Source organism: Mandrillus leucophaeus, unplaced genomic scaffold (genome assembly GCF_000951045.1).
Source record: "Mandrillus leucophaeus isolate KB7577 unplaced genomic scaffold, Mleu.le_1.0 Scaffold1, whole genome shotgun sequence".
Lineage (NCBI taxonomy): Eukaryota > Metazoa > Chordata > Mammalia > Primates > Cercopithecidae > Mandrillus > Mandrillus leucophaeus.
In genome coordinates, this window is record NW_012098097.1 from 6,318,248 (window position 1) to 6,341,366 (window position 23,119).

The 23,119-nt window shown below is 51.0% G+C and overlaps 1 protein-coding gene across 1 annotated transcript in view; it reads right to left on the reverse strand.

The window, feature by feature from the left end:
* The window catches only part of SDK2 (sidekick cell adhesion molecule 2), a 347,161-nt gene that overhangs the window by 323,137 nt on the left and 905 nt on the right, over positions 1–23,119 (reverse strand). The gene's annotated exons all lie outside the window — the stretch shown is intronic.

A 23,119-nucleotide genomic window follows, 5' to 3' on the forward strand; every position in this document is an offset into this window, starting at 1 on the left:
CCAAAAAAAAAAAAAAAAAAGACAGACTTGAATAGAAAATTCTCCAGAATTCTCCATGGCCAACAAGCGCATGAAAAGATGATCAGCACAATTAATCATCAGGGAAATACAAATCAAAACCCCCATAAGGGACCACTTCACACCCACCAGGTCAACTATAGTTAAACAAATGAAAAATACCAAGTGCTGGTGTGAATAAATCGAAACCTTTGTACATTGCTGGTGAGAATGTAAAATGGTTCAGTAACTGTGGAAAATAGTTTGTTGGTTCCTCAAAAAGTTAAACATAGAATTACCACGTGATTCAACAGTTCCACTCCTAGGTATAGACCCAAAAGAACTGAGAACAAGGTCTCAAACAAACACATGGACACACCTATTCATGCACTGTGAACAACAGCCAAAAGGTGGAAACGGCACAAATATCCATTAACAAGTGAACGTGGCATACACGTGCAATGGAATAGTAATTAGCAATGAAAAAGGAATGAAGCACTGCTACAAACTTCAACACGGATGGACCTTGAAAATATGATGCTCAGTGAAAGAAGCCAGATACAAAAGGTCACATATTGTATGACTCCATTTATGTGAAACATCCAGGATAGGTAAATCCATAGATACAGACTGTGGATGGGTTGTTTCCGGGGGCTGGAAAGGAGTGGGGAGCAACTGCTTAATGGGTAAGGGGTTTCCTTTTGGGGTGATAAAATGTCTTAAAACTAGAGGTGGTGGTTGCACAATATTGTGAACGTACTCAATGCTACTGAATTATTCATTTTATAATGGTTAATTTTATGTCATGTGAATTTCACCTCAATTACAACACAAGAAAAACCTCCAAGAGAAAACTCACAGTCTAGAATTCAGGGCAACCACGGGCACCAGAAAGTGTGGGTGAATCCTGGAAAGTGGAGAGACAGTGAGGGGAACTCCAAATTTTGTGTATAGATGCTGCCTAAATCTCTGGCTGACCCCTGAACTATGTCTACTCAGGGCAGACTGCAAGCAACCCAGCTGAGGACAAATGTGAAAACACAATCTATACAATGTCTTTATAGAACTGAGATTTGAGCTACTGCCCCAAGGGAGAGTTTGCAGTTTTAATCAATTATGTTAGTTCCCCCTAAAACAAAAGGTAAAATCAATGCTTGTTGAAGAAATGTAATAGAATCTAGATTCTCTCTGACTTATTGCAATGCCCGATATATTCAAAATTATTCTACATACAAAGAACATGCAACCCATTCTCAAGATAAAACATAATCAAGACTGACCCTGAAATGACGAGATGATGAAATTAGCAGACATGAACTTTAAAGCTGCTAATATATTTCATGCAATAAATGACAATGTGCTCATTTAGCAAATACTAATCTTTGAAAAGCTAGAAGTTTTATATGTATAAATATAACTTTTTTCATACATTATATATATATACATATACACATACATAATGTATGAAAATTTTAGAACTGAAAAATAAAATCTATCAGATTTAAAAATTCACTGGATGGGCTTAACCAAAAAATGGAGACAATAAAGGAAATAATGAACTTAAATCTATATCTATAGAAATTACTCAATCTGAAGAACAGAGAGTAAGAAGATTGAAAAAAGTGAACAGGGACAATATAAAAACATCTAACATAGGTGTTAGTGAAGCTCAAGAAGGAAAGAAAAAATGGGGCTAAAAGTTTGAAGAAATAATTTCCCAAATTTGGTGAAGGACATGTATTTACAGATTCAAGATGGTCAGTGAACTCTAAGCAGGATAACCAAAGAAAACCACGTCCTAGACTCATCATAGTCAAACTTCTGAAAACCGAAGATAAAAAAAGTGGGGACAGAGGATATTGCATGCAGTTCTCAGCTACCCATTCTGTGTGTTTCAACAATGAGACAATTGTTGTAGACCTGGACACCAACCCATGTGTCCACTAGAGTCAGCTTCCTACTGTAGTGTATGAGCTGAGCTCCAATTGCCCAAACTTCAGAAGGCTTTGCCCAGGCTCATTCCTGCCCAGCCACGGGCTGTAAGTCCTTTTCTCTCTGTTCAACAGAGAGGTCAACCAAAGGGAGAAAATAACCTTTTATCTCTGGGTTGCCAGAAAGCAACAGAGTGGAAAGGGGACCCAGGGCCTTCCCTCATGTCCCCGTTATCTGCATGTGCAGATTTCAGCTGATTCCCCAAGCCCGATGCAGAGGTCTGTCCTCCCTCTGTCAGTCCCTCTTGAACTGCAAGGTAACGCTTCTGGATTCCAGAAATTAGGGCTGTTTTCATGGCTGGGACAAGTTTTCTTGGCTCAGGGAGGAAAGTAATAGTTCCCAGTCTTTTTCCTCCTCTTCCCCACAATTCAGTGTTTGAGGAGGGAGGGAGGCAAAGAGTGCTGTGGCTGGTGCAGAGGTGGAAATCCACCCACTGCCTCACTTGGAGTGATTTGCAAAGGGTACATAGAGACACTTAGGGAAAGTAAGGAGAGGTGCTCCTTTTTTCCTGTGCCTCGCCCCCTCCTCCCATGGGACAAGGGCCTCAGAAGGACCACGGGGGAAGCAGCTTCTTCAGTGGATCTCCTAGATCTATCATGGCCCAAGAGCAATGCTCAGATGCCCAATGCCTGCATGGGCATGATTGGGGCTGGTTCTGGTTTTCATTTTTTGGGGCCCTGAACTCCAAAGCCTTCATCTTGGAATTCAAGGGCCTTGACCACCTGCTCCTTTCCTTGTCATTCCTTGGAGAGGTAGCAGGGGCCCAACCCTCCCCTTCCCCCATCCTGCACGTGGCTAATGCTCCCATCTGTAGGCCTCGGCCAGCCCTTGCTGTACCCTCTGCCTGGAATCATCCTCCTGAGCCTGCATCCCTACGTTCCAGCGACTAAGCATCTTTATGTCCCTAGTTCAAATGTCCCATCTTCCTTAAAGTCCTTTCTGATACCCCCATGAGGAAGGTATTTCTTCCCCATTGGGTCATTGCTTTCTATTTCGTTTTGATGTATTCAATATTTATGTAATGCTATAGACAACTATCTGTCAGAAGCTCTTCTAAGAGCTTTTACAAATAATTGGGTAATCCTCACAACAACCTCATGAAGTGGGGACTATCATCCTCCATTTACAGATAGGGAAACTGAGGCTCAGAGAGGCTGAGTCACTTGTCTAGGGTCATCATAGAGGCAGTCTGGCTCTGGGGTTCCCCCTCTGTGTTCTCTATGGCTCTATAAACTGCTTGAAACTTCATCAATTGGTTAAGTAGAGGAATAGAAAAACCCGGCACTCTGCCAAGAACCCTGGGGGGAAGGAAGGAGTGAGGGGGAGTTCCAGAGCTTGAGTAGCACAAGCCCAGTTGGACAAGACTGAGGAAATAAGACCGTACTCTAACCCACTTCAGTGTCTCTCTGCTCTGCAAAAGCAGGGATAGGGTGGGGAGAGCTCAGATTGGCTTCTCTCTGGTTGCCTTAGCTGCCCCCTGATCTCACCTGACGCGGGGACTCTGACCCCGTTTTGGTCAGCTCCACCGCACCCCACCCTGCCCCAGATCCCAACTCTCTCTGCTTCTTCACGCCTGTGGGCCCAGGCTGGGCTGCTCCGTGCACTTCCCGGATGTGAAACAGATCCACACTGCACAGGGAATTGCCCTTCAATAAGTGATGAGTTCCCCCAAGAGCTCTCCTGTGCTTTCCCCACCCCTAGAGAATTTTCTGTTTTGTTTACTTAAGGGGGTGATTCCTTTTCATGTTCTCCTTCCTGCATCAAAGACAGCACCGCCGACAGACCATTAACAAAGCAGGCCTCCGGATTGTTTTTCCAGGAGGAGGACTGGGCAGGGCCGCTCGGCCTGCTGGGCCTCCTCAACCTCCAGGCTCCCTCCCAGGTCCCCCTCACTGCTGGCTGGAGCAGGAGCAGGGAGGAGGACTTCCCTCTGAGCGCAGAAAATTGGGATTCAAAATAGACCAGTGTTGGGGTGCCAATAGCTTCTCCATACATACTCCAGGGAAGCTGATAGAACTGACAGTTCATATTTTGGGCTGGGCGTGGTGGCTCATACTTGTAATCCTAGCACTTTGGGAGGCCGAGGCAGGCAGATTGCATCAACTCAGGAGTTCAAGACCAGCCTAGGAAACATGGCAAAACCCTGTCTCTACTAAAAATACCAAACAATTAGCTGGCGTGGTCGTATGCCTGTAGTCCCAGCTACTTGGAAGGCTGAGGCATGAAAATCTCCTGAACCCAGGAGTGGCAGATGGCAGAGGTTGCAGTGAGCCAAGATTGTGCCATTGCACTCTAGCGAGACTCTGTCTCCAAAAAAAGAAGAGAACTGATCACTCCTATTTTTTAGAATAGAGACCCTCCTAAAATCGATCTTAAAATAGCAACAGCAGCAAATGAACTCTAGTGCTTCCCAGAATTTAATGTGCATGCCGCACCTGGGGAATCTTAAAATGCAGATTCTGATTCATCAGGTCTGGGGTGAGGCCTGAGTTTCTGCATGTTTAGCAACCAGTTGAGTGGTGCTGATGCTGCCGGCATAAGCACCATTCTCAGCCACTCAAGGAACTGGTGCATCCGAAAGCCCTGAACTAACCCGGCTTCACGAGGGGAAGATGCAACAATAATAAGGGTGGCCATGGTGATGCTGTTACTAGGAGGAGTGGTTATTGAGCAGTTACTCGGCACCAGGCGCTCCATGCCACTGTGGTACAACGGAAGGAAAATCTATCCAGCCTTGCAGGATTTTCCTAATCTCTCTCCAAGAGTCAACAGGGAAGGAGGAAACAATATAAGAGGATTAACATTTTCTTTGCAATATGTCTCACTGCCCCATTTGATAGACGAAGTAACTGAGGCTGGAAGAGCTTCGGTAGCTTGCCGAGGTCCTGTAACTCACAAGCAGCAGGGCCAGGATTCCAGCCGAGGTGTGCTCTGGCTTTCAAGACCGTGGTAATTTGAACACAGCCTCTGATGAGACGGGGAGCCAGAGGCAGAGAGCACAGCGCATACCAGGCAGGACCAGACAAGCAGGCACCAGGGCGCGAGGCGGAATTCCACATCCTGCCTGTGACACCCAAGACAGTCTCCTACGCAAAACTGGGGAACTTCATGGAGAAGTTTCTAGTCCTGCTCACCATTTTTCCACCTCACCCTGGCTGTACTCCTGGAGCCTGAGAGAAGAGGGTCCCCTGGCCTTGTCAGCCCCATGAGAGGGGGCAGCAGGAGAACAGGGTCCTAGGTGGTGGCCTCTCTGCTTTACAGAGCAGGAAACTGAGGCCTGGAGAGGGGAGGGGAACACCTGAAGGTCTCACCAGTGGGCAGGGCAGGCTTCTTGGGCTTGCGACCTGGGCAGTCACCCTGGGCCCCACACCTAGAAGGGCACCACCCTTGGTGGAATACTTCTCTGCCACCATCTTGAAATTCTTATTAATTTTTTTAACTCCTTCCTTCCTTCCTTCCTTCCTTCCTTCCTTCCTTCCTTCCTTCCCTCCCTCCCTCCCTCCCTCCCTCCTTCCTTCCTCCCTTTCTCTCTTTCTTTTTTTTGAGACAGAGCCTCACTCTGTCGTCTAGGCTGGAGTACAGTGGTGCAATCTTGGCTCACTGCAACCTCTGCCTCCCAGACTCAAGCGATTCCCCTGCCTCAGCCTCCTGAGTAGCTGGGATTACAGGCGCATGCCACCACACCCGGCTAATTTTTGTATTTTTAGTAGAGACAGGATTTCATCTTGTTGGCCAGGCTGGTCTTGAACTCCTGACCTCAGGTGATCCGCCCACGTCAGCCTCCCAAAGTGCTGGGATTACAGACATGAATCACTGCGCCGTACAGCATTTTCATTTTGTACCAGACCCTGCAAAAGATGCCGCCGGTCCTGCCAGTGGGTTACAGAACATGTCAGGGCTGTACCCCCTTTCAGAGCCGCTCCTGGAGGCCAGGACCTGAGCACTGCGCGAGACAGAGCCGTCTCCAGGCAGGCTGCTGCAAGCCCACGCTTCCAGGCAGCGGGAGCCTGGCGGATTGGGAAACAAAACGAAACTTAGGAAGAGGCCAGGAGTGAGGAAGGACCTTCTGAGGGGGCGAGAAATGTCCCAAAATTGTGCCTGGGCGAGCTGGGGAACAGATCCCAAGTCCTCCTCTCCTGTCTGTAGTGACAGACGAATGAGTTGGCCGGGGCTGGGGAGGGGGAGGACAAGGGCCAGCTGTCTTCAGGGCCCTGGCCTCTCCAAGGAAACCTCCACCCCCACCTCACCCAAACCCCGAGCGCTGGGCAAATGCATGGCGCCCAGCTGTGCCAGCCTGTCCCAGGGGCTCTGGGGAATTTGAGCCAAGCCCTTCACTTTGATTTTGGGTTTGCCAAAGGAGAAGGAAAAGGCAAAGTGGATTGGATTCAGAAGCTCCAGCCTGGCCTGCAAGTTCCAGTTCAGAGAATAGGCCTCCGTCCAGCTCCCCAACCCCCACCACTGGTTACTCAGGCCTGGAGGAGACCGAAGCCAGATATGCATTCCTCTGGGCCACTGTCCTGTGCCCAGAAGACAGGTGCTGGCATCAGACAGGGCTGAGGAAGGAATGTTGGGATGGAGGCAGGACAGAAGAGACTTCATCAGCCCAGCACATTCTAGGAAGACAACGACGGAATGGGAGGGTTCTCTGGAGACCTGGGGACAGGCCCAAGGTTGTCTGAGCCCAAGGGGCTGGTCTTTGGTGTGGACCCCAGAGGGTTTCCTGATTTATCCATGAGCTTGGACCTGCTGTGCTGAGGACGGAGAGGCAGTGTTCAGTCTCCTTGGGTGGCCTCTTCACTCTGTGGCCCCTTCTCTATTTCGGCCTGCCCAGGGGACCCAATGAACAGAACCCAACACCAGCCGGGGGGTATAAAATCCAAAAAGAACCTTCGCAATCTCGCACAACCGGTGAACACTGCCAGCATGAGCATCTTGTATTTTTTGAACCAACTCTACCAGCCCATTTTCTAGTTGCTAGGATGGTCACGTCCAGATTCATGGGGGTCGTTGAGAGGATTCAATGTGTTAATACGTGTGAGGCGCTTAGAACACAGACTGGTAACGGGATAGGCTTTATATAAATGGCGGTTATTACCATATTTCCTCTAAATGCACATTGTTTTCATTTTCGCATCTCTGGAGTCAGAATGTATTTTGTGGATTAAATGGCAGCATTTTTTTTTTCTTTCTTGGCGGCACATAAAATAACATGTCTTATAATTGATATGTCTTAGGTTCAGTCAAATATGGGATGAAAAGGAACACTGTATTCTTAAGACTGCATCTTTCAGCGATGCCTCCTTCCACGTGAGTTCCCCCATCCACGTGGAAACAGGCACAGAGACCCCAGGGAGCTGGGGAAGGGCATGAGGGATGAGCACACAGTCCTCGGCCAAGGCTGTCCAGGTTGGCTGAGTCCTAGGCAGACAGGTCAGGAGCATGGTGGGCAGTGGGTGGGACAGGCCCCTAAGAGAGCCCCTCGGGCTCACACAGTAAAGCCAGTGTTGGGTCAGTCACATTCCCAAATTGTACATCTGACAATCTTCCCACCAGCCCTCAAGTGTGAGGATGTTTTGTTTGTTTAAAACCCACACTTGGCAGGGCGCGGTGGCTCCCTCCTGTAATCCCAGCACTTTGGGAGGCTGAGACGGGCGGATCACAAGGTCAGGAGATCGAGACCATCCTGGCTAACATGATGAAACCCCATCTCTACTAAAAATACAAAAAAAAAAAATTAGCCGGACATGGTGGCGGATGCATGTAGTCCCAGCTACTCGGGAGGCTGAGGCAGGAGAATGGCGTGAACCCGGGAGACGGAGCTTGCAGTGAGCTGAGATCACGCCACTGCACTCCAGCCTGGGTGACAGAGCAAGACTCTGTTTAAAAAAAAGAAAACCAAAAACCAAAACACCAAAAAACCCACATTTAACAGATGAGGAAACTGAGGCTAGGGAAAGGTTAAGTCATCTGGCCAAGGTCATTTAGCCAAGCAGTGGCAGAACCAGGCCAAGTTACAGACCAGTCTGAGAATGTGGCCTGCTCAGGAGCACAGAGAGGAGACAGGGGGGCCAGGATGCCACCCGGCACACACCGTGGCTGAGAACACAGGCTCTTCGCCCCGTGCCTGAGTCCGTTCCTGAATCTAACACTCACAAGCCATGCTACTCTGGGGAAGCTGCTGGGCTCTCTGTGCTGGTTTCCTGGTCCATATGATGGGAAAATATGCTTCCTCCTAGAGGCCTGAGAGGACTGGAGGGGCAGATCCACAGACAGGATCTAGAATAACATCGCACCTGCAAACGCTCAGCCACTGTGAGCTCTTATGATGCCCTGAGTTCTGGGGAACCACAAAAGCTCCTGATCCAGGAGCTGAGCTGCAGGCTCCCCTAATCCCGCTCATGGGCCCTGAGTGTCTGGGGCTGGTGTGGCATAGGATAGCTGAACTGACCACCTGGGAGGGGCCCAAAGAGCTACACCCCTAAACCAACAGCCAGTTCTGGGGTCAGGAGAGCCAGGGAAGTGGCCATCTGTGCTGCTCACGGGGCAGCCCAAGGCTGGTCACTCCTCCTCCCTGATTCCCAGCCCTGCAGAGGATATTCAAAAACCCACCGCACTCCAGAGAGGTGCTGGGGCACACGGGAGGAAGTATGGCCCCCTTCCAAAGCCACACCCCAGAGACAGGCTCTTCAGCCACCCCCTCCCACCCCTGGCAAAGGCTGGTGGCTACCCAGATGTGGATCTGGGGTGTCTGTGCCCAGACCCCCCCGGACGTGAGCTGGAGAAGGCAGATCACGGCTCCAGCTGTTCTGAAGCTCTCCCCTCCCAATTCTGCTGATTCCTACATGGGGGATGGTGCCAAGGAGGGTCTAGACAACTCAGTCCTGCCAGAGACTGGCCAACAACTGCAGTGGGTGGAGCCTGTGGAGGGGGCAGGGAAGCCAGGCTCCTGAGCTCCCACCTCACTTGCCTTTCTTGTTCTTGCACAACCTCCTCTATAAAGTGAGGGGGCCCTTTGTAACCTGACCTTAGTCATTCTCCTTGTTCCCTACCGTTTTAGCTCAGATACCGGCCCTTAGGGAGGCTCCAGGATCCGGAGCCAAAGGAGGGTGCTGGGAAGAAAGACCACAAGCCCCAGATGCATCTGCCCATCCCACGTGTGCTTAGATGATTCACTGTGGTTTAAGCTGCTGTTTCCCTCCTGATGCTTGCATAGCTTCTATGAGATGGTTGCTACCCAGGAATGCAAGTGACCCTGAGTGTAAGTACCTGAGGACAGAAGGCACTCAGGGTGTGGCCAGGTACAATTTGGCTTAGTGATTAGATACCACCAAGGTGCGTATTTGCTACCTATAATTGCTGCTTGGTAGCAGTAAGGATGAAAATGAAGACCCCAGCATTTCCTAGGGAAGACGGGGGCCCCTCCCATCCTACAAGGCTCAGCTTCTATGTCATCTCCTCCTCTGGGGCAGCATCTCAGGTCATCCCTCTGGACTCCCAAATCACCTGGTTCCTCCCTGCAATGAACGCTTTTCACACAGTCCTATAGGACCAACCACAGGCTTGCTGCCTTCACTTGACCATGAGCAATTTGAGGGCAGGGACCTGCCTTAGACTGGGCTGGATCCTGGGCACCTGACTTGGTATACAGGTGGTGCTTAATAAGTGCATGAGGCGCAAAAGAGGTTCATGGTTTTGGTTATCCATTGACTCGTGGGGGTTACTCTGGAGCTTCTAGCAAAAGCTTCTTCTCTCAGGAAGGAGGGCTCTGGGTTGGATTGTCTTTTCTTTCTTTTAAGGCAGGACAGGAGGGCCAAGAGCTTCCTGAAGGAAGAAGAGATGAACGAGTGCTGGTAACACCCCCCTACCTGGTGCAAGGCCATCGCCACATTCAAGTTCATGTGTTAACCGAGCTTGACTGTAGCCCTCTGCAGCTGCAGCAGCCGACTCGGAGTCCACGGGCAGAAGTGACTCAGCTCAGTCACCACCATGACACCTTGACTCAGGCCTGAGGGGATGCACCTTCTCTTCAAACCTCTATGCCAGGCCTTCTCAAAGTGGGCTCTCTGGACCAGCAGCAGTGGCGGTGTCACCTGGGAACTGTCAGAAATGCAAATTGCCAGGCCCCCCTCCTGGACCCACTGCTTCAGAAGCTCTGGGAATGCGGCCCAGGAATATGCATTCTAACAGGTCCCCGAGTGGCTTCTAATGGGGCTCAAGTGTGAGACCCACTACTCTAGGCCACCCCCTCATCAAGGCCACCCTTGATGGAGGCATCAAGAGGCAGGTGACACCTGGGCTCCCAGAATGTGGCTCCTGATACCCCAGATGGAAGGGCACCCCCTCATCTCTCCTCTCCTGCCCTCCTCCCTCCTCAACCCCCAGGTTCCCCCAAGGCCTGGCACTATGAGGGGCCTAAGTGTCCTTCCTCTCTTCTCTGCCAGCGTCTAGGAGGCATGGCTGTGCCTCAGTTTGGACTCAGCCTGGGCTCTAAGGACCCAGGGCCCCTCAAGCTCTTTCTCAGCAGAGGCCTAATCCCTACACCCTGGGGCCGGACATTCCAAGTCCCTGGAGACACAATAGGTCCTAACATTCCAGGGGAGGTGGCAGGCCTGGGGGCACGGACAATGGGCCTTGTGTTCCTCCCCACGCCTTCCTGCTTCAAACCAGGGCTCTGCAAGGGAGGCTGAGCCTTCAGAAGCACCACTGTCCACCCCACTGGTCCTGCTTGCCTTTGCCCAAGGCCTAGGCTGAGGCTGGCAGCCCCTTAGCACACTGCCCCCTCCCTGGGGCAGAACGGTGTTCCTTCTTCTTGGTGGTTTCCAGCACCTCCTATGTTCTTCATCCACCAGGGCCTGCGGAGGAAGGGGTTAAATGCCAACACCTCCCTTCTCTGTCTTCGTGGGGTTCTGGGACAGAGGAGCACAGGCAGTGGACAGAGCTCTCTAGCCACCTCAAGCCACAGCCGGAAGCGCCTCCTCTCTGGGGCTGATTTCTCTTCATTAGTGCAATCACATCAACACTGACAGCCGCGTATTTATTACTGTCCCGACGACAACCATTTTTCACCCAGTGATGCGCGGGTGGATAATGAGCTTGGAGCCGAGCTAATGAGGAACTCCCCTCGGCCCTCCTTGGCAGCCCAGGCCCCACGACGGTCTGCCGGCCAACCAGCTCTCTGCCTGTAGACACTACACCGGGGCACAGAGAGGGACTCCAAATGGGGAAGTCAAGGGTCACCAGGCTGAGCCAGCCAGAGCCGTCCAAAGCCAACACTGCCCGTGGGGAGGAGACTTTGGGGTTGACTGAGCAATCGGGTCTGAGCACCGGGCACCGTCTCAGGGCAGAAGCCCCTCTTCCATTCTGGGCTCTGAGTCCTCGAGCCAGGGCAGCCAGAGACAAACATCAGGGATGGGCAGGCGGGCTGTGGGCCAGGAACCCCAGGGGACTGGGTGAGCAGACGCAGGCGGGCTGCCGGCCAGAAACCCTGGTGGGGGGCTGGGTGGATGCTTTGGGAGGAGACGCTTGAACCTAATCAAGAACATTTCCTTAGTGTTGCATGGGGAGGGCAAGGTGCTTGCAGCTGCATGGGGCACCAGCCACACACAGTAAGGACCTACTTTGAAAGGGGCTGGTCTTCGGGGAGCCTCAGCTCTTCTGGAAGGTACCCACACATCTCAATGAAAAAGGCCCCTGGGCGGTGGACATAGTGACCCCAGAGCCCAAACCTCTGACTAAGAGAGTCTTCAGGCCCTCAATTAGTCTCCAAATAAGACCCCACTGCTGGTGTTGATTGGCTTGCCTGGTCCAAATGAAGAGGGGGAGGTGGGAAGGTCCAGGGAGAAGCCAGGAGACAGGTCCTCTAATGGTTTGGAGCAGATTGGGTGAAGCTGAAGAAGAATCCAGAATACCACCCAATCACCCAAGCAGCAGGGTCCCCTAGGGAGGGGCAACAGTCGTATCCTCACTCCCACCACCCTTGAAGGCATGGCCATAGGCCAGCCATAGCAGATATGCAGTGTGATGGTTAATACTGAGTGTCAACTTGATTGGATTGAAGGATGCAAAGTATGGTTCCTGGGTGTGTCTACGAGGGTGTCGCCAAAGGAGAATAACATTTATGTCGGTGGATTGGCAGAGGCAAACCCGCCCTCGGTCTGGGTGGGCACCATCTAATCAGCTGCCAGCATGGCTAGAATAAAGCAGGAAGAGGAACGTGGAAGGACTTGACTTGCTGAGTCTTCTGGCCTCCCATCTTTCTCCCGTGCCGGAGGCTTCCTGCCCTTGAACATCGGACTCCAAGTTCTTCAGCTTTTGGACTCTCAGACCTACACCAGTGATTTTCCAGGGGCTCTCAGACCTTTAGTCACAGACTGAAGGCTGCGCTGTCGGCTTCCCTACTTTTGAGGTTTTGGGACTTGGACTGGCCTCCTTGCTCCTCAGCTTGCGGATGGCTTATTGTGGGACTTCACTTTCTGACAGTGTAAGCCAATACTCTTAATAAACTCCCCTTCGTATATACATCTGTCCAGTTAGTTTTGTCCCTCTAGAGAACCCTGACTAATACAGGTAGTGACTCAACTATGTTTGAGGTCCAACTGCTTTGGAAAACAGCACAAAAAATTTTAAACACAAACAGCTTAAATATCTACATGTAAAGCATCTTAGGATCTTACAGATGAGGTGACTCATTCAAGTCTTTCAAGACTAGATTTTGACATATATTCTAGGGGGTCCAGGAAGCCATGGGGACGACAAACCACATCTTCAGCAGCATCGACCGGCTTTCACGTATCCTTTGTGTGTTGGGATAGAATTCAGATAGACCATGGAGTAGAATGCACATATTCACACATTTTAAAACTAAAACAGGCTGGGTGTGGGGGCTCACACCTGAACCACAGCACTTTCAGAGGCAGTGGCAGGAGGATCACATGAGGTCAGGAATTCGAGATCAGACTAGGCAACAGAGTAAGACCCTGTACCTACAAAAAATCAAATGATTAGCTGGGCATGGTAGTGCACACCTGTGGTCCCAGCTACTTAGGAGGCTGATGTGGGAGGATCGCTTGAACCCAGGAGGTTGAGGCCGCAGTCAGCTCTTACTACGTCACTGCCCTCCAACCTGGGTGATGGAGACCGACATCTCAAAAAATATAAAATTAAATATAAAATAAAATTTAGAAATATATAAGGAAAAGGTCATGGGATAGTAGGCAGTTTCAGGCTGCACAGCCGGATACCCCAGGGCACGCGTCCACCCTCCTTACCATGAATGGAACATCATGGTAGAGTTTGGAAATGCTGCATTTACCTTCTGCCTTTTTCCAATGAGGACACTTCTGGCCACAGAGGCTAAAAGGCCTGGCCCAAAAGGACCCAATGAGACTCTTCCATTGTGGCCTCTGAGGCCCACGCAGAGTCATGAACTTGTTATCATCTCTCTCTCACTTCACTATTACCTCCCTAGCACTCTTTAAGGAGTTAAGTGCGTTAATTCAAGAAATAATTTACATCTAATACCTCAGTTCTTGTGGATGAAGGGTTATTATCTAAACTCAAGGAGTTCATAATTAAAGAAATCAGTTACACACGGATATTAAAAGATAATTCAGAATCAACAAGGCCAAAGTGCCCAGCGAGACATGTAGACTGGGAACAACTGGGAGGAGTCCCAACCGGGGGTCAGGGATGGCTTCACACTAGGCTTTTTGGGGTCAGTGGAGAGGAGAACAGGGGTTCGAAAGGGGAGAAAGGAAGGTGCTAATGGGCCGCAGGGTGGGGAGGGCAGCGTGAGCTTGGTGGAAGGCTGGTGTTGGGACAGGAGGCGGCGAGATTGCAGTGGCGCATAGGGCCAGACTGTGGAGAGTCTGCCACTGAGGCCACAGCTGTGGGGAAGCTACCAGAGTTCTGAGAGCGAGGGCGTGACATGACAGGTCTCAGCATCCAGAGCCTATCACTAAGACCCTGTGGTCATCAAGAGGGGGCTCCAAGTGTCCTTACGGAGAGGAGAGGCCATCCCAGGCTGCCCTCTGTGTCCTCCTCCTGTGCCCACCTAAGCTAAAGAGAAGCCTGTGGTCAAATAAGCCTATCCTGGGTCCACCAGCCCACAGCAGCATGACAAACAGTTCCTGAATGTGTGTATCTTGGCCAGATCTAAGGCAATGGCCTGGGAGGCAGCTGACCTGCATTCATCATCTCTTTCTTACGAGTCAAGCAACCTCGGCAAGTTACTTAATATTTCTGAACTTCCATGCTAACGACGTTAACAGCATTAATACTTTCTGGCCAGCCTCCTTCATAGACTGGGGATGAAGAGCAAATGGGATGTCTATGAAAGCTACCCACCTACATTTCAGATTTTATGGGAGGATCCAATAAATACATTCACCTTAAGGCTGAACAGCTGATAATAGCTTAATAGGTGGGTTCTCTGTGCCATATTTGCATCTTAAGCTGGAGACAGAGAATGTCTTCACCAAATCAATAAATCCCTAATAGCAGAAGTTTAGATGCCACTGGCATGTGTGTGAAAGACAAAAGAACAAAAGCTGTTGGAGCAGGGGCACCTGTCAAACTGCAGGCCCCAAACGGACCTTGCTTCCAAGATAAAGATACTAAGGACAATGACATGACAAACACTTGTTCAGTATTTATGATACACAGAGCACTGTATCCTAAGAGCTTAGCATAGCTCGCTAAACCCTGTCACAACCCAACTGTTATTCCCATTTTACAGATGAAGAAACTGAGGCACAGACTCATCCAAGGTCACCCACTCAAATCAACGACAGGTAGGATTTGAGCCCAGGGAGTCACCTGCATTTCAGGTTTCTATTTTTTTGAGACAGAGTCTCACTCTGTCCCCCAGGCTGGAGTGCAGTGGCACCATCTTGGCTCACGGCAACCTTCGCCTCCCAAGTTCAAGCAATTCTCCTGCCTCAGCCTCTCGAGTAGCTGGGATTACAGGCACCACCACCACGCCCAGCTCATTTTTGTATTTCGTATTTTTAGATGGGGTTTCCCCATGTTGGCCAGGCTGGTCTCGAACTCCTGTCCTCAAGTGATCCACCCGCCTCTGTCTCCCAAAGTGCTGGGATTACAGGCGTGAACCACCGCGCCCTGCCCATTTCAGGTTTCTTGGTGCTCTATGCTGTCCCGCCTGGGCCCCTGCTGCCACTTTCTGCACTGGCTCTCACAGTTCGAAGCAGCAAATGAATCATCGGCTCCAGATTCATAATTAACTCACATTATGTGGTGACAGCCCAACTGTTCAGGTGCCCAGTGACATTTTGGACCTTTACTCAGATTCTGGGCCTCCCAGATCTGTACCTCCAGGGAGGGGAAAATTTCCAGAGTCCTGGCTTTACCAGGCCCTTGAGAGTCACTGGTGTCCGCCCCAGATGCCGAATTCCCTGAATGAGCCTCGTTATGGCAAATAATATTTCCTTCCGTTAGGACTGTCACATCATCAAAATTTCATCACCCCTCTGGGTCACTAATAGCTTCCTACATGGCATCAAACTTTAATTGCCTTTCTTCCCCTCATCCTCCCCACCCTCACACCCCGTTCAATTTAGAAGGCACTTGTGTGGCTCAGTTACTGGCAAGCCAGTTCTGCATGCCCCAAGTGACCTTAAGGGAACTCCTCAAATAGCTTTGGGGCATCCCAACCCCAGAGAGAGATGGAGACGCGGAGGAGAATAGAAGACCTTCAACATTCTGCCAAGTTAAGGCCCAGTGAAGACACAGCCAGGGTGGAGGCAAGAGCCAGGAGGATCAGGAGGAAGAGGAAAAGGAAGAGGAGGAGGAGTTCCAAGGCCTCTTTCCAAACTCTACCACCCTCCCTGGACCAGCCCGTCTTCAAACAGCACAATTGTCTGGGCATCTCCCTGGCGAATGGCTGTCTCTCTTTGGGAAGACAGTGACATATGCCGTGGAAGCCAAAGGCAGCCTGGAGCAGTGGAAAGAGGACAGATGTTGGGACCAGAGAGGCCTGGGTTCAAATCCTGACTCCTCAACTTCCGTGCTAGAGGGCCTTGGGTGGTTAATCTCTCAGCCTCACTTTATCCACGTCAGAGTGATAGGAAGGACTGAGGCAGACGATAGTTGTAATGCACCTTGCCATGTCTCACAAGCAGAACTGTGCACCAAACGTGAGCTCAGGATGGAAGACAAAAAGATTCTAAACTGGGAAAGAAGCAAAAGAAAATGGGGTAAGCCAAGTGCAGTGGCTCATGCCTGTAATCCCAGCACTTTGGGAGACCGAGGTGGGTGAGTCTCTTGAGGTCAGGAGTTTGAGACCAGCCTGGCCAATGTGGTGAAACCCCATGCCTACTAAAAATGCAAAAAATTAGTCAGGCATGGTGGCATGTGCCTGTAATCCTAGCTACTTGGGAGGCTGAGGCAGGAGAATCACTTGAACCTGGGAGGTGGACGTTGCAGTGAGCTAAGATTGCACTATCGCACTCCAGCTCCAGCGTAGGTGACAAGGCAAGAGTCTGACTCAAAAAAAAAAAAAAAAAAGGTGAGATGTGGAAGATATGGGTGAAATATACAGCAAAGATACCGAGAAGAAAAGACATCCTAATGCAATCTGAGATCCTATCTTAAGGTCATTTGGAGGGCAAGCACAGAAGTACAAATATAGTTACAGTCATTTATTAAACAAGTACTTATGATATGTCGGGCTCCATTCTCAGTGCTCTATGTGTATTATCTCATTTAACCCTTGGAAGGTTTTTCTCCTTGTTTTACAGACAAATAAATAGAGGTTGAGAATGTTAAGTGACTTAACCCAGAGTGCCACAGACAGCAGATGACAGAGCCTGAAGCCAGGTCAGCCCAATTCTGAGGCACTGATCCTATACATACCACTTCTTAATGGCTTAAGGGGGAATAAAATAAGCCTCCAAACAAGGAAGTAATAACACAGACTGGGGTTCTGCTTTAGGAATGTGTAAGGTGAAAATGTCTTGTGTAAAGTAACCCCCTGTATGAAAGGCGGAGACCACAATGTCTTCTCTGTGGTTATGAAGGAACACTAGGCATTGCCAGTGCATGAGATCCGGTTGTCCTTTCCCAGCACATGAAAGCCTGCACTTCCTAGCTCCCTTGCCATTGGGTGGGACCATGTGATCCATTCTAATGAATGGGCTACAATCAGAAGAAACACAGGCTAAATAATAATTATTATTGAGACAGAGTTTGCTCTGTCGCCCAGGCTGGAGCGCGGTAGTGTGATCTCAGCTCACTGCAGCCTCTGCCTCCCAGGTTCAAGCAATTCTCCTGCCTCAGCCTCCTAAGTAGCTGGGATTACAAGCATGTGCCAACACACCTGGTTAATTTTTGTATTTTTAGTAGAGACAGGGTTTTGCCATGTTGGCCAGGCTGGTCTCAAACTCCTGACCTCAGGTGATCCGCCTGCCTCGGCCTCCCAAAGTGCTGGGATTACAGGCATGAGCCACCGCACCTGGCTGGGAATATAAGAGTTGATGCAAGATCTTCCTCTCCCTTTTCCTCTGGAGCATTAATCAAGGACCTTGTGTATTTCAAATGGTGCATCCATGTATGGATGGCATTACCCGCTAAACCTTCTACCCCACCTCTCAGTTTCCTTCACACCATAAAGTTGGAGTTCAGCTAATGGGGCTTCAGCAGAGATCCAAGGGCTGCCCAACCCAGAGGCCAGGCCTGCTAGAGGCAGATTCATCTGTCGGGCCAGAGTCAGGAAGAGCTGGGAAAATGGCCAGAAAATCTGAGCAGGGGCTCCTGTCTCAATGGCAACACTACCCAATTCCATAGATGCATCCACGGGAGCTGCTGGAGGGCAGGGCCCCCACTCTTGAGGTGCCTGGCTGCTCAGTGCACTGAGGGCTACATGGCATGGGGTGTGCTGGATGTACAGAGACCAGAGGCATTTCACAAGTCAGTGAGCTCTGGAGATGGGGTGAGAGGCTTGGGAGGAAGCTGGAGGAGCTGGTAGGGGCCAGATGACCGCGGACTGTATGCCTCCAGTAAGCATTCATTCATTCATTCATTCATTCTTCATATTATGCTGACTCCTTCTATGTGCCAGGCACTGCCCCAGCAGCTAGAAATATACCAATGAATGAAACAAAGCTCTTGCTCTCCAGAGAGACCAATAATAAACAAACAAGTCAATATATGTCAGCTGGAGTTGAGTGCAATGGAGAAAATGATGCAGAGTGAGGGGGTGGGTGCTCCGAGATGGATAAGAGACATTAGGAGGAAGTCCCGGAGGAAACAAGGGTGAACTTTGTAGACATCTGGGCGGTGTGGGCACCAATGATGGAAAGGCAGGAACTTCAAGTGCCATGTTGGAGGCCTGGTGAGTTCCAGGAACAACAGGCCGTCAGTGTGGGGACAGGAGTGAGTGCAGGGGGACTGAAGAGATGAGGTGGGAGGGGAGGTTCATGTCTAGGGAGCAGAGGGGCAGTGATCAGGACATCTTCCTGGCCTGTGATGGACACATTATAAGAACTTAACATTTACAAAGGGCATTTTCAAAGTGATCTGGACAATCTCATTTGATTATCCAAGACTATAAGGTAGATGCAATCTTTTCTTTTCTAAAAAAAAAAAATGAGACAGGGTCTCACTCTGTTGTGTAGGCTGGAATACAGCGGCGTGATCGCAGCTCACTGCAACCTCCGCCTCCCAGTTTCCAGAAATTCTCCTGCCTCAGCCTCCTGAGTAGCTTGGACTACAGGCTCCCACCACCATGACTGGCTAATTTTTGTATTTGTAGTAGAGACGGGGTTTCCCCATGTTGGCCAGGCTAGTCTCGAACTCCTGACCTCAAGTGATCTGCCGGCCTCGGCCTCCCAAAGTGCTGAGATTACAGGCATGAGCCACTGCGCCCGGCCAGTAGATACAACTATTTTTAACCTCACTCATTCTACAGATGAGAAAACTGGCTCAGCTCAGCATTGCCCAATGATGGAGGCAGGATTCAAAGAGGCAGAAGCCACACTGGGAGCCATTCACCACGTCTGCAGGAGAAGGGCCTCCCCAGGGCTCCCTGGGCTCAGCAAGAGGCTTCTTGATCCAGACACTGGGCCCAGGGAATCTGAAGGGACAAGCCCTGCTGTCCCCTCTCTCCCTTCCCCCTGGGATGCTGAGCATCCCTGCTCAACGCTGCTCATTGGCTCTGTCTCCTGCCCAGCACATGGACACAGGGGTGGGACACCTAGGGGAGGGGGCACCCAGGCTGTCTCGGCAACCAGCTTGTTTTCCTTTCCATTACAGGCAGTGGGCCGCAGCCGCCAGTTGCTGCTGGCCCATTTGTTGCTATTGGCATCCCAAGGCCCCAAATTATGATGACTAATTCCCACCGCTTTAGGCAGCTCCAGGGCTGTCTGCGGCAACATGCTCCAGGGGGAGCGGGGTAGAAACCCCGCAGGGATCACACCCGACATCAATTCCAACTCAGCCTCCTGCCTCCCATAGGGGCTGGGAGTCGGGAAGGACAGGGAGGGGGCTCCAGCCAATCAGAGGACCCCTTCAACCACAGCCTGATCCTAGGAAAACCAGCTATAAGGAGACTAATGTCTTCATCAGCATAAAACATAACTAACAACCAGCTTGTGTTGAGCAGTGGTGAGCTCTCCATCTTCAAGGGTATGCAAGCAGAGACCAGATGGCCTTGTGGGCAGAGGACAGTCCTAGATGACTTTTTGTGTGTCTTCAAGTCAAATGCAATGACTCCCATTAGTCCTTTGGATGGACGACAAGCCCATTCTCCCCTCCTTGTTAGCTTACGGCCCGACTGTGTGTCCTGTGGTACAAAGTCAAATGCGGACCAATATGCAGGTTAACACTTCATTTTAAAGTCAGCCATTCAGGCACTGTTTAAACAGAGAATCGCTGTAAAGAATTTGGCCTCCTTCCCAGCCTCCTTTCCCTTGTAGAACAAGGTTCCTGGCCCCTATGCTGGCCTTCCAGTAGAGGACAGGAGGGAGAGGCAGTTGATAAATATTTGCCGAACAAATGCATGAAGCGAGGGCGGAGTGTGTGTGTGTGGGGGCTTGGGGGTGGGATTTGCCAGGCAGGTATCAGGCTGCCAGCAGGATGTAGCCTCTGGGTGGCGGTCCTGACTCTGTTCCTCCCAGACGGGCCATTTTCTGCAACCAGTGGAAGCACCAAGCTGTATTCCTCATCTAACCACTGCCAGAATGTTCCGGACTCCCCAGCTGAAGCCAAGGGGTGCAAAGGGTGGGGAAAGAGGGGCACGGGAGAGCAGGGACACCCCCATTCCACTCGTGAGTGGGGCTTTTGACAGCTGAGCCCCAGGCAAGCACGACACTCGGCCTCCTGGTAATTAGCAAAAGGCCCTGATCAATAAGTTATTTTTTGCTGTCAGTAATTAATAATTACAGCTTAGCCACACCATGTAATTAAACTTTCATCCCGCTCCCTCGTGTACTGTTGGCTTTTATTGTGATTAGCTCCCAGCACTAAACTTTCTCCCTTTGGAGCCTTTCAGGAGCCTCTAGAGCTGGGGGTTCCAGTCCCCTTTCAGGGTTTTCCCCACTGCCTTGTTCACTGGGCTCAGATTCCCTTCCTTCTGTTCTTCCCCCAAGGCATGATTCTCTTGAAAGAAACTTCTGGACCAGCTGGCTCGGCTGCTCCTGCCCTCCCCCCAACCTCTCAGGCTGGCCAAGATGACCTCCAGCAGTAATCAAGCTTCCAAGCACATGGGAAATCTCTCGAGGCCCTTGTTAAAAGACTTCCAGGCTCACCCAGACCTTTCCAATCAGTGTCTGGGAGTAGAGCCCACGAATCTGCTTTGCTATGACTCCCTGGGAGCTAAGTGCTTGAGGGCCACTCTTTGAGACACAGTGATGTGGCCATGGAAGGAATTTAAAGAAACCTCCTGGGTAAGGAAAAATAATTCAAGGTCGTATTGGTGGGTGGCAGGATGCCATTCTTCATGGACTCCTAGCTTAGTGTTAAAACCATCATAACAACAATAATAATTGCCATGTATTAAGTACCTTCTATGTACCAGGCACCGGCTGGGGCCCTGTCCCTGGAATACCTTGAATTCTCCTAGCAATTCTATAAGGCAAGAGCTATTATTGCCAGTGTACAGATGAGGAAACTGAGGCTCTTAGTGGTTAAGAGCCTTGCAGAAGGCCTGTCTGCAGCGAAGTGGCAAAGCCAGATCATGAGAGCCCGTTCTTTCTGCTGCTCTTTCTACAACCTCACTGCACTTTGCTTGGGAAATGAGTTTGAATCATGTGACCCATTGGGCATAGGGACAATGGTCAAATGTTAGCTTTCAGTATACCCAGGTGATGTCGTTCAGGTCCAGCACCTAAAAAAACCAACCAGGCTCAGATGAAATCTGGTGACAGTGGTCGATGTGAAGTTTGTCTCAAGGGAGGAACAATTGTTTGGTCCCTCGTTCTGTGGGACCATGATTCTCCATGCCTGGAGAATCAGGCTTGTGGGCTCAGAAATGACAGTGCTAGTGGCTTCAGCTACCCCCGAAGGATTAATGTCATGGTCTGAGACTGAAAGAAACTCACTCTCTAGCCCCAAAGCAAATAAGAAAGGACCCCATGCCCTAATCCCACCCCCTCCAACACCCAAACCCAGCACTGCCAAGCCTAGGACTGCGTTCCCACAATCCTCTGCAAGACTTGTCACAGGGGACACACATGGCAGGAGGGGGTTCGATGCTGGAAGACACTCTGGGAACCAGAGAACACGAGCGGAGCAGCAGGAGACCTGGGCAGCCTGACACACAAAAAGCAGCAAATGAGAAAAGCAGACAGAAAGTGAATCAATCACAGAGACTTTCTCTGCTTCTGACAGGGGAGCCCCTCCCGCAGGAGGCGCAGGGACACGAGCCACCTGGCCTTAACTTTAGCAGGAGGGGTGGGATCTCAGCCTCAAGTGGATGGCACAGGTGTGGAGGTGCAGCAGGAAAGGACACATGAAGACCCCAAAGCAAGGGCCATCAGGTGCCCTGGGGACTCCATAAGGGCCTGGTCCTAGATGAGACACGAATTGGCGAGCCACCTGCCCAGGGAAATCATGCCATTGTTGAAAAGTCTACAGAGCAATGAAGTTAGAAGGGTCCAGACAGATGCTGGCATCCCCTCCCTCCACGCCGTTCAGGCTTTTGGCTAGTAACACTGGTTATTGCAGAGCACAACTGTGAGGCTGCTCCAGGATGAAGGACAAGCCATTCCTATTTTGCCAGCATCAGGGTCCTTCTGGGACCCGGCAAAGAGGGGGCCCAGACAAGAAGCCTCCATGCAGCCGGTCCTGGTTTGAAGGAGAGGGGCTCAGAACTCACCTGGTTCCATACCTGCCTCTGCCCCCAGATCACAGAGTGGCCTTGAGCAAGTCACTTAATGCCATTTGGCCTCAGTTTCCCTATCTGTTAAACGGCTACTAAAATAAGGTGACCTCTGAGGTCCTCGCTTGTTCAAAGATTTTATGATCATAAAAATAATAACTTTTATTACCCTACATTTATAGAGCACATTACAAAATTTCTAAGTGCTTTTACGTAAATTACCTCGTAAAATCCTCCCCTCAGCCCTGTGAGTGAGAACTGATTATTTTCATCTCTTTGATCTTGGCTCTCTGGATTGCCTGATGCTGGGCGCACGGGGTCCCTTCTTCCCAGAAGGTTTGGAGATCCAAGAGGCGGCGTGGGGAGTGGGTTGCAGCCCCCACAGTCTGGCCCCCTAGGGTGGGTCTGGCCCCCTCCTGAACCTGCGAGAGTGAAGGCCTAGCCCTGCGAGTCCTAGAGCTCAGTACAGGCTTCGTCTCCCTCCGCCCCCAGCAGGCGCCGCTCGGACACCGCTGACACCACTGTCTGGATCGGCGAACCCCAGAGGCGAGGAACCGCCGGTGCAGCCGCCCTTCACCGCGGGGACCTGCCCGGGGACCAGGGGGACGTCTGGGCATCCACCCTTAGGACGCGGGCAGCGCAGATCACACCTCAGATCCTTCGTAGCACTCCCAACCCCAAAGCCACTAGCCCTTCTCCACCGCGAGGCTGCTCCCGGCAGCCACAGGTCACAGCAGCGAGTGGCTGCACAGACGATCGAGCGAACAGCGGAGGCTGGAGGCAGGGGCGGGGATGCGG